The following is an 11,803-nucleotide window of genomic DNA, read 5'->3' as shown; positions in this document are numbered from 1 at the left end:
ATACTATTTTATTATGCCATTGAAGGGGGGGGAGATAATACCGATTTAAGAGTAGTTCACTACTGCAATAAAAAAAAGAGAATTCTAGTTAACGGTTCCAATTTATTCTGAATTTTGCAGCCTGTGAATAGAAATCCACTTTTTCTTCTTTTTCATCTCAATAGAAAGAAATGGGAAGTTTTATTGTGTTAACAATGTATGTTTTAAGATAGAATCTATCGAGGAGAATAATAGAAACTGGATCAAAAAAAGCAGGAATAGATTTTTTGAAAAAGATTGGAAAAAAGTAAGTAGAATTATATTCAAAATAAAAGGGGCTTTTCGTAAGAAAACGTGGATGAATACTTGCTGTTTTCTAGATTTTTGATCGGATTTTTTGGCGGCATGGCCAAGCGGTAAGGCAGGGGACTGCAAATCCTTTATCCCCAGTTCAAATCTGGGTGCCGCCTGATCAATAAAATACTTAGGTTTTTTTTATAGTGCTGATCGAATTCGATCAATTTTTACTTCGCATAAGTTCGGGCAAGAGAGTAACTGGGCCTGCCGATACTGGGTTTAGAGAAACCATACCATAGTTCTATCCTCAAACTAGGGTTAGGGTTTGTTTTGACGGTAGTGGCCAAAATGGTTATCAATAGGGGTGAGGTAGTGTTTCCTTATTCTTTTATTATATGAATTTGAATTGGTTCTTAATTGAGATTCGATTTGATAATTTTAAAATACGAGGATAAGATGTCAGAAATCTTGGTATCCAAAGAAAGGTCCCTAAGGGGCATTCTTTTTTTTTTTCAATCTAAGATTCAAGAAGGGACTCCACGAAAGAATATCAAGACTTACTAATTATTATACATTTTTTTATCGTACATCTTATGTTACCTACATACACTAAAGTAAGGACTACTTAATTTTAATTCTAACGAGAATCAGATTAAATAGGTCGATCAAAAATCAATTTAGGAGTTGTGTTATGGATAAAATCTCTTCCTCTTCATTCTTTCATAGAATGATACAAAGCAAGGCTGCAGGGTTTAGGTCAAAAATAAACATTAGGTAAGGTAGGTATCCAATAAATATTTATCTATCGTTAATTTTATGGTATATTCGGGCGTCCTTTGCTTAAAAAAAAAAAAAGAGTAACAAAAGGAATAAAAAATCTTCCTATTCCCGCTTCTTCTATTCAGGACATCATTCCCGTACTCTTTCTTTTTTAAGGAAAAAAGGGCTATAGTATCGTATTTTTAATGCTCTCTAATTCTACCAGAATTCCTATAAGAATTTGTTAGGAGTAAATTCCTTGAACTGATTGATCCATGGCCTTAGGGCGGAATCCCTTTTTGACTCTGTACCCTTGATTCCACTATGATTATTGATCAATAGTAGAATAGAATAATCCCTTCATAGAAATAGGAGACATAATTTAGATGGATATAGTAAGTCTCGCTTGGGCTGCTTTAATGGTAGTCTTTACATTTTCTCTTTCACTAGTAGTATGGGGAAGGAGTGGACTCTAGGGATACTACTAATTGATTAAGTAATCAAATTGTTGTATCAATTCTTTTCATTAATGGATCATTTTGCATTAATCATTTTGTCAAACGTTATTCTTTAATCTTTTTCTTTAGTTTTGTTTCACTCCTGTAAGAAACTCTTGTATTGTAAGTTGTAATGTAAGAAAGAGCCATTATACCAATTCATAATTTCTACTAGAAATGACGAATGGTTAAAAAAAGTTCTATACATAAGAAAATTCGACTTTCTTCCACGGAACTATTCACGGCATATCACACATTTTCCATTTCCTTTTACTTTTTACTATAGTCTATTCTTAATATTATTTTTCTTTCCTTCCATGGATTCTTTGGTCAAGAATTGTCTTAGATTTTTTTATTTTGACCTGATTGAAATTAAGTGGATGCAATGAAAAAAGAAATTGAATTAGACTACTTAACTATTTCAATCTACTAATCTATTCTATGTAGATTCAAAGATAATATAATAGAAAGAATCTAAAGTGTCGTAGAAAAAACTATATGTAGTTCTTTCTACCACACTTTAAGATTCCAACCAGATCCTTTCATTTAAGACTTGGATTTTTTTTATTTAATCCCTTTTTAATTTCTTCAATGATTAATTGGAATTCCAATTAATTATTTTGGCTGACTGTTTTTACATAAATAATAAGTAAAAAAGAAGTAGGAACTAGAATGAACAGTGCAGTAGCAATAAATGCGAGAATATTGACTTCCATAACCTCTTTATTTTTTATTTTCACAATAACTCGGGATGTAATCCCATGGAGAGGAAAAAGGGGTATCTTGTAAATTCAAGGGTAGGGCTTGCATTCTGATAATACTGAATCAATTCAATATTATGAATATCGGATCTATCAAATCAATTCATGGATGAGAGTTATATTTCACGGATGAGAGTTATATAGTATAACATAGGAAGATCCTCTATCCACACTAAGACCAAAATGGGTTTTTTGATTGGATTAGGAATTCCCTCTTTTTTAATCCTTTTCTACTTTTTCTTTTCTATATCTCTAACCCACGAGCTTTCTTAATCTTCTACTTTCTTAATCTTATACAATTTCCCTTCCTTTTTCTTATAGTTATACATACAATTATGTATGTATTATATGACCAACTTTCTATGGGTCACATAGACATCCAAATAAGCAGTAGAAGTGAGATGGGGAAAAGAGGTCTGAAATAAAAAGGGAATACGATTTATGTATGGATTCCGGTAAAATACCGGTACTCTATTCCATAAGAGTGGAATAGGAAATTAAGATGAGGATGGTATCATCATAAAGAAAGATAGAGTAATATAATATCCTAAATTCTACTAATCCACATATCGTATGTGTGTCTTTCTTTATCTTTATCGATCGGGAGTAGTGAAAAAAAATTCCTATATGCCTTCCCTCCCTCTTTAATGAGGGATGCAAAATAAAAAAGTGAAGTAAGGGTGCCCTGTGGGTATTTGATCTTGCTCCCTGCCCCTTTTTTTCATGGAAAAAGGAAATATCAATTTCTCCATTCATTGAACCCTAGTTCGGGACTGACGGGGCTCGAACCCGCAGCTTCCGCCTTGACAGGGCGGTGCTCTGACCAATTGAACTACAATCCCCGCGGGGTGTATGGCATACCCATTCTTAAATAGAACCATAAGAAGATTCGATTCGTCTTTCGTACTCTAAGAAATAGACGAATCATATACTACATACCCACATATTATATTATACGTGGGTATAGTGAGAGTGACATAACTAGTATGTCGTGATTTTTTATCACTAAAAATGGATAATAATCCAGCCTTCAATAAGAAAAACTCTTTTGTTTGTAAGAAAGGAATGAGAGAGATATGGATTAGAAAAAAAAAATTTCCCTTTTTTCTTTATCTTTTATTTCTATAGATCAGACATTTTATTTTATGGAAGAAAAACAAAAGGATTTAGTTCATACTCACGAAGCCCTAGATTTTTGGTTTGGGCCGAGCTGGATTTGAACCAGCGTAGACATTGTCAACGAATTTACAGTCCGTCCCCATTAACCACTCGGGCATCGACCCAGGAAGAATTTATTCTAGGGTTTTTGCTAATCTATGATTAACCTCCTTTCATAATACTCCCTACCCCCAGGGGAAGTCGAATCCCCGCTGCCTCCTTGAAAGAGAGATGTCCTGAACCACTAGACGATAGGGGCATCACTAGACGATAGGGCCATATACAACCGCTCGTGATTATACTATAATCATAGTATGAGCAGTTTTTTGGAATTGTCAATATACTCGAAAAGTATAAATAGATCCAAAGCAAAGAGTTTTTCCAACTTTTCTGTTATGTTTTCATCTAGGATTTTTTTTAGTTGATCGTTATAGATTAATTCTCCGTGCTTCATTTAGTGTTCAGACCAAAAATGCATCCATCCCGCACTAAGTCATAAAATTCTCTAAAAATATAGAGAAAGTTTCAAAAACAAAGAACAAAAGTGAATCAATTTAGTAGAAAAGTACTCTATCAGATTCGAACCAACGACTTACGTCTTAGCACGAGATTACTCTACCACTAATTTAAAAAGCCCTTTATCGGATTTGAACCGATGACTTATGCCTTACCATGGCATTACTCTACCACTGAGTTAAAAGGGCTTTTTATTTAATTCAAAAATTAGCCACTTGGATTTCCCATTATGGGTCTACTGCATAATGTACATATTATATATATAATATATAGAGATAGAGAGAGAGACATTATGTAGAGATTGTATATGTATATATCGATATCTTGAGAGCTCAAAATAAAATTAATAAAAAAAAAACATACCCTACATAACATATCCAACTCTTCTTGGTTCAGGGTTTTCCGTTTCCGAAGACTAGTAAAATAGGCGGATTCTGGAACCCCAAGGATTCAACGGTATATGGATATGGAAAATATAAGATTTCCGATCCTAGCGGGAAAAGGCGGGGAACAGATACCCAATAGGATATAGGATCCTTGGGAGGAACTTTTGGTAATGGCCTTGATCCTCTATGCTATTTTTTATGTGTTCTTAGTTCTATTGAACTTTTTTCATTCTTTTAAACAAGAATCTAATAAACTAGAATTGAGTCAGTGGAAAAAAGGAGAGAGAGGAAAGTGTTAAATGGAGAGAGTCGACTAATCAGAGACTTTTAGGATCTTCTTTACATCAGGTAAATCTGTCGGCCCTGTCCGTTTTTTTCTTTAAGTTACGACTCTTTGCTGCTTACTTCTATCAAGCCATAGGGAAAGTCTATGATGAATTTGGAAAACTCATCTCACTCTTACTCTATGGCTCGGACTTAATGGGGGAAGAAAACATCTTCCATAATTTCTTTTTTGTTCAATTCTGGACAAAAAAGAAAAGGAAAAAGGAATTTATAGGGACAGTGTTACCCCCTATATCCCCTAGTTTATATTGTAGGAATAATAAAACAATTTAGCAGTCTGACACACTTACGTCCTTGCAAAGTAAATAATTATTATTGTAGTCGTAACCGTAGAATAGGATCCTAATCAAAATAAATACATTTGGTTCAGGCGCTATTAGCATGGTAAGAAAAGATTTTTTTTACAGACCAGAGGGGCTATCTAAATCCTAAAGTAAAGGCGAGCGATCGAAGTAGAAGTACCAACGGCTCAGTGTCATGAACCTTCTCCATCTGATTCAATAAGGGGGAATTAGCCTTCTTGTCAAATGGCTATCCTTGACAAAGGGTACCATTTATACCATAATCTACAATGTAGCGGGTATAGTTTAGTGGTAAAAGTGTGATTCGTTCTATATAATAACTGAATTTGAAATGATATACTTAAGGCATCCTTAAGTTTTTTATTTTTATATTCCGATGAAAACTTTAGTTCTTATAAAGGATTAAATCCTTTTCCTCTCAATAGCATATTGAGGAAGAATATACATTCTGGCGATTTGTATCCAAAGACTAATTTAAATTGCATCCAAAATAAAAATAGGATTATGAGTACAGAGTCGCGAAGCATAATTTTGCATTGGATTAAGTATTCCAATTTTGAAAATATGAGTAAAGGATCTATGGATGAAGATACAAAAAAGTTGATTTCCAATCGTAACTAAATCTTCTTAAAATAAGGAATAAGGAAGCCAAATAGCTAAAAAACGATAGTTTTGGTTTACTAGAACCATCCGCATATTGTTTAAGCTCGGTGGAAACCCAATTCTTTTCCTCAGGATCTCTTGAATGAAATTAGGGAACGAAGTAAGTAGATTAGATGGATTTAGATAGAATTTCTATCTCCTACTCTATAAGGATCATCTAGAAAGCGGAGAGCTTTGGTTCCATTCAAATAGAAAAGCTGACATAGATGTTAAGTGGTGAGAATATCCATAAAGGAGCCGAATGAAATCAAAATTTCATGTTCGGTTTTGAATTAGAGACGTTAAAAATAATCAACCAACGTCGACTATAACCCCTAGCCTTCCAAGCTAACGATGCGGGTTCGATTCCCGCTACCCGCTCCATTCTGTATAAAAGGAGTATTCTCTTTGTCTAGACATGTTAGAGGCTTGTATTCAAGCCTTTTTTGTCCACCAGTTTCTGGTACTCCAGAGCGGAGTAGAGCAGTTTGGTAGCTCACGAGGCTCATAACCTTGAGGTCACGGGTTCGATTCCCGTCTCCGCACTTAGCAGTCTGTATAAAAGGACTATTCTATTTCTCTAGATATGGTAGAGGGGCGTATCCAACCCTTTTTTATTCATTAGTTCCCGGCCCTAGAGGGCAAAATTGAGCAGTTTGCGAAGTCACTTGCCTTCAAAAAAAGAAGGCGCAAGGCTTCTCCCTACCCTGCAGAAAATAAAAATGAAACGAAAGGGACAGTCTACCTCTCTCTTCCCTTTAAAAAAAGTTTGCCCGTTGTTTGTCTCAGTTAATACCCAATTTTTGGAGCTCTGTTGGCGAGTTCTATTTCTGCCTCCGGAGCGCCCTCTTTTTTTGAGTGGGATGCAAAGGAAGGGTAAGATAGTAAGGGATACGGCACTAGACTAACACCTAATTAATACTTAATTTAATATAAGTAGTTAAACAGTTAACTAGACTAAACTTTTTATCATAGTACTTTGATAAATTAAGCGGGCGAGCGGCGGGAATCGAACCCGTATCTTCTCCTTGGCAAGGAGATATTTTACCATTGAACTACGCTCGCTACGGTATATATTTTATAGCGTATATCCGCCTGGGTCGACCTTCTATGTCTGGGTCGACCGTTTCATTTCATTTTCTATTATATTAGAGTTTTCCTTTTTTTATTATCTGTGAATGAATATTCTAATGGGAATGGAATTTCATAATACTGAAAGAGAAGAGCTAGCAATTCGGAACGCAAATTGCGTTTTAATACGTCTCACTATTCTAATTTTTTAGAAGAAATGGCCTTTATTATTTCTTTTTTATGGGGTTAATAAATATTAACCAAATTTAATTTAAGAAATGAGAGAATTCAGAATAGCTACGAGAAAGACTAGTCCAATCCATAACGATGTACCGGAAAATACAACATTTTTATTATTTGACCAACCATCAGGAGAAGCAAATACAAGGGGTACACTAATTACTAAGACTGAGGAAGTCGCAATTAATGCAAAAACAGCTAATTGGAAAGCAATAGTCATATTTCTAATCCTCCAAGCTACCATCAAATAAAGTTGACTACATATTTGATCCCTCACTTAAACCAAAATTGTAAAAAAATACAAGAAGTAGGAGGGGTTTAATCATGAATCCATTGATTCTTCTCTTTAATTCAAATTTATTACTTAAACCGCTTTTTTATTTGGATATGGGGGTGAGAAGAGATTATTTACTCTTTATTTCACAAGCGGGTATAGCGGATCCTGTATCCGTGTATACAGTATACAGAGATATATCGAAAAGGAACTTGTATCTGATATCTTTCTAGAGGCTAATAAATCTTTTTATTTTTTATATGGCTATGTTCTATTTGTAGGAGTAAAATAAGGATTAGGCTGTGGAGAGATGGCTGAGTGGTTGATAGCTCCGGTCTTGAAAACCGGTATAGTTCTAGGAACTATCGAGGGTTCGAATCCCTCTCTCTCCTTTTGCTTATTGAATACGTTTGTTTCTTTCATTTTTTTTTTTCTGTCCCTTATCTTTCTTTCATAAAAAGGAATGAATGGCTCGGCTAGATGGAATAACCGAGCCAGAACAGAAAAAAAGTAGAACAGGTATAAATAAGAAAATCTTAGTTAAGAGGGTTCATGTAAAGAACAGGTTCCAAATCACGATCGATTCCCTTTTCAAAACCTGCTGCAGCAGCTCGGGCTCTTCCTGCATGCCATAAATGGCCCACAAAAAAGAAGAATCCTAGAACAAAATGAGAAGTTGATAACCAACTTCTAGGAGAGACATAATTAACTGCATTGATCTCGGTAGCTACGCCACCCACGGAATTTAAAGAGCCTAAAGGAGCGTGGGTCATATATTCTGCTGAGCGTCGTTCTTGCCAAGGTTGTATGTCTTTTTTCAACCTACTCAAGTCCAAACCGTTGGGGCCCCTTAGAGGTTCTAACCATGGAGCACGAAGGTCCCAAAAACGCATAGTTTCCCCTCCAAAGATAACCTCCCCAGTTGGGGAACGCATTAGATATTTACCTAAACCTGTGGGTCCTTGAGCGGATCCCACATTAGCTCCAAGACGCTGGTCTCTAACTAGAAAAGTAAATGCTTGAGCTTGAGAAGCTTCTGGCCCGGTGGGTCCATAAAACTCACTCGGATAAGCTGTATTATTGAACCATACAAAACAACAAGCGATAAAACCAAAGACAGATAAAGCAGCTAAACTATAAGACAAGTAAGCTTCTCCAGACCATACAAATGCACGGCGAGCCCATGCGAAGGGTTTGGTTAAAATATGCCAAATTCCGCCAAATACACAAATAAAACCCAACCATACATGCCCACCAATTATATCTTCTAAATCATCTACACTAACAATCCACCCTTCTCCACCAAAAGGAGATTTTAGTAAATAACCAAATATAACACTGGGGCTAAGGGTCAAATTGGTAATTTTTCTTACATCCCCCCCCCAGGGGCCCAGGTATCATATACACCGCCAAAATAAAGAGCCTTGAGTACTAGAAGAAAAGCACCTAGACCTAACAAAATTAAGTGAATACCCAAAATTGTAGTCATTTTATTTCTATCTTTCCAGACATAACCAAAGAATGGAAAAGATTCCTCAAGAGTCTCGGGTCCCAGAAGCGCGTGATAAATGCCACCGAAGCCTAAGACTGCGGAGGAAATTAGGTGAAGTACGCCAGATACAAAGTACGGAAAAGTATCTAGAACTTCCCCCCCTGGCCCTACTCCCCAACCTAGAGTAGCTAAGTGTGGAAGTAAAATCAACCCTTGTTCATACATGGGCTTTTCTGGTACGAAATGGGCCACTTCAAATAGGTTCATTGCTCCGGCCCAGAATACGATTAATCCGGCATGGGCTACATGAGCTCCAAGCAGTTTACCGGACAAATTGATAAGTCTGGCATTCCCAGCCCACCAAGCAAAGCCGGTGGTTTCTTGGTCACGACCAGCTAAAACGAAAGTTCCATTAAAGAGCGTTTCCACGTGGTAGAACCTCCTCAGGGAATATAAGATTTTCATGAGGCTGATCCTGAGCTGCCATCCACGCACGAATACCCTCGTTTAAAAGAATATTTTTGGTGTAGAAAGTCTCAAATTCAGGATCTTCCGCTGCACGGATTTCCTGGGAAACAAAGTCATAGGCACGTAAGTTCAGAGCCAAGCCAACTACGCCAATAGCACTCATCCATAAACCGGTGACGGGTACAAATAGCATAAAGAAATGTAACCAACGTTTATTGGAAAAAGCAACACCAAAGATTTGGGACCAAAAGCGGTTAGCAGTGACCATGGAATAAGTTTCTTCAGCTTGAGTTGGGTTAAAAGCACGGAAGGTATTTGCACCATCACCGTCCTCAAATAGAGTGTTTTCTACGGTCGCTCCATGAATAGCGCATAGCAGAGCCGCACCTAATACTCCGGCAACTCCCATCATATGAAATGGGTTCAACGTCCAATTATGAAATCCTTGGAAGAAAAGGATGAATCGAAATATCGCTGCTACGCCAAAACTCGGCGCAAAGAACCAACCAGATTGCCCCAGTGGATAAATAAGGAATACAGAAACAAAAACAGCAATTGGACCAGAGAATGAGATTGCATTATAAGGCCGCAATTGAACAGACCGAGCAAGTTCAAATTGGCGTAACATGAAACCTATTAGTGCAAAAGCCCCGTGGAGAGCTACAAAAGTCCATAGACCGCCTAATTGACACCAACGAGTAAAATCTCCTTGTGCTTCGGGCCCCCATAGTAGCAACAAAGAGTGTGCTAAACTATTGGCAGGGGTAGAAACTGCTGCGGTTAAGAAATTACAACCTTCCAAATAGGAACTAGCCAATCCATGGGTATACCAAGAAGTTACAAAAGTTGTCCCTGTAAACCAACCCCCTAAAGCGAAATAAGCACAAGGAAAGAGCAATAGGCCAGACCATCCTACAAAAACGAAACGGTCCCTTCGTAACCAGTCATCCATAGTATCAAATAGATCATTTTCTTCTTTAGGAATTCTACCAAGGGCTATAGTCATAGTGATCCTCCTATTCAATTACTTCAACCATTTCCGAGCACCTCATATCACTTTCCAAGGCATATGATAGTTTTATTATCTGTGGACGATTTCTTTGTCGTTCAATGCCCTTTTTCAATGGTCTCGAAGAGAGAAATTTCCCATTTTTATCTATGGAGTCACAGTCACAACCGAGGTCGTGGTAAATCCATGAATTTGATTCGATTTGTTTTTCTTATACTATTTGTTTTTCTTATACTATAGAAATAGAAATAAATTGTTTTTCTTATACTATAGAAAGAAATAAACCTTTGAATTCAGCATTATTCCAAGACTCCTATTTCAAAGTCTATCTTTTAAGGGAAAAATGAAAATAAAAGTAACCCTTCTTTTCCCATTCCCTCTCTATTGCATGGGTGGAAGAACTAAAATAGAGGATTCTGAAAAAAAAAATGGACCTTCGAAATCCAATTTTATGTGTAGCGCAAAGGAGTTGCGATTTCTTCTTATTCCTATAGAACATCTAGTAACAAGAATATGAAATCGTAAATAGCGAAAAATTCTTGTCTTGCGCGGTCTAAGTCTAAGGAAATAAAAAAAATTCGCTTATACAATTTCATCTACATCGAATTTATATATCAGAATAGCGGATAGAGGCATCATTAAAGGAGTCAGGTCTACTTACTTTATGCTTCTTTCCAATTTTATGGTGGATTTGATAAGAACCCTTTTTGCTTTCTTGATAAATAATCGACAAAAAAAGCGTTTTTTTTTATATAACCTGCTTGTTTTATTATAATTATAACAAGTCCTATATGGAAATGCCCGCTAAAGAGAAAATCTATTTGATTGTCTCTCGGCCAATATCGATTTTTAGAAAGAAAAAACAAGAATTTTCTTCTTTTTTTATTAACATTAAGAAAAAAGAATATAATTAAAATGGAATTGGCAATATAATTTTTATAGACTTTTGAAAGAAAAAAAGGGGGTTTTTTGCAACCGTTATTTCTTATTTCTTGCCTATATCATATCACGGAAACCTTTCGCTTTGGAACGTGGAGAGATGGCTGAGTGGACTAAAGCGGCGGATTGCTAATCCGTTGTACAATTTTTTTGTACCGAGGGTTCGAATCCCTCTCTTTCCGCTCCCTTGGATCATTTGGGACTTTCGAATTGGAAAGAATTCTGACCCCCGGATTTTCTCATAGATAAATGTACGAAACAAATCCAATAAGAAAAAAAAAAAACTGAATTTTTACTCCTCGCGTCCAGGATTCCGTCCTGGGTCATTAGATAAGAATCCAAAGATAAAGAGTGAAACAAAGAATATCACTACTGTATAAACAAAAAGTTTGAGAGTAAGCATTACATAATCTCCAAGATTTTTTTTTAAGGAATAGATTACCAGTTTTTCCTTACCACACGGATCCACTAGGATGGTTTTTTTTTTATACCTAAAAATGCAAAAAAGAATTCTTGAAAAAAATTGCAAGAATTCTTTTATAATAAGCACTCTTATCAATAGCAAAAATAGGGTTAGGTGGTTAGGTATTGTGTAGGTACCTTTAGGTACCTGCTCAACCTAGGTGCAGGGGAGTAGAAAGGCTGATCCAAATTTATTGCTGTAGCTA

The 11,803-nt window shown here is 36.2% G+C and overlaps 5 non-coding genes across 5 annotated transcripts; 3 read left to right on the top strand and 2 right to left on the bottom strand.

Moving 5' to 3' along the window:
* Positions 1–378: 378 nt before the first annotated feature.
* Positions 379–449, top strand: TRNAC-GCA (transfer RNA cysteine (anticodon GCA)). Its single transcript has one exon. It is a non-coding gene; the product is annotated as a tRNA-Cys (tRNA).
* A 3,045-nt stretch (positions 450–3,494) lies between these two features.
* TRNAY-GUA (transfer RNA tyrosine (anticodon GUA)) lies at positions 3,495–3,576 on the bottom strand. Its single transcript has one exon. It is a non-coding gene; the product is annotated as a tRNA-Tyr (tRNA).
* Positions 3,577–4,083: 507 nt separating this feature from the next.
* TRNAT-GGU (transfer RNA threonine (anticodon GGU)) lies at positions 4,084–4,155 on the bottom strand. The gene has a single exon. It is a non-coding gene; the product is annotated as a tRNA-Thr (tRNA).
* Positions 4,156–7,531: 3,376 nt separating this feature from the next.
* Positions 7,532–7,619, top strand: TRNAS-UGA (transfer RNA serine (anticodon UGA)). Its single transcript has one exon. It is a non-coding gene; the product is annotated as a tRNA-Ser (tRNA).
* A 3,610-nt stretch (positions 7,620–11,229) lies between these two features.
* On the top strand, positions 11,230–11,317 carry TRNAS-GCU (transfer RNA serine (anticodon GCU)). Its single transcript has one exon. It is a non-coding gene; the product is annotated as a tRNA-Ser (tRNA).
* The last annotated feature ends 486 nt before the right edge of the window (positions 11,318–11,803 follow it).

This window comes from Aegilops tauschii, unplaced genomic scaffold (assembly GCF_002575655.3).
Source record: "Aegilops tauschii subsp. strangulata cultivar AL8/78 unplaced genomic scaffold, Aet v6.0 ptg000962l_obj, whole genome shotgun sequence".
Taxonomy (NCBI): domain Eukaryota; kingdom Viridiplantae; phylum Streptophyta; class Magnoliopsida; order Poales; family Poaceae; genus Aegilops; species Aegilops tauschii.
This window is presented reverse-complemented; position numbering and strand designations above follow the sequence as displayed.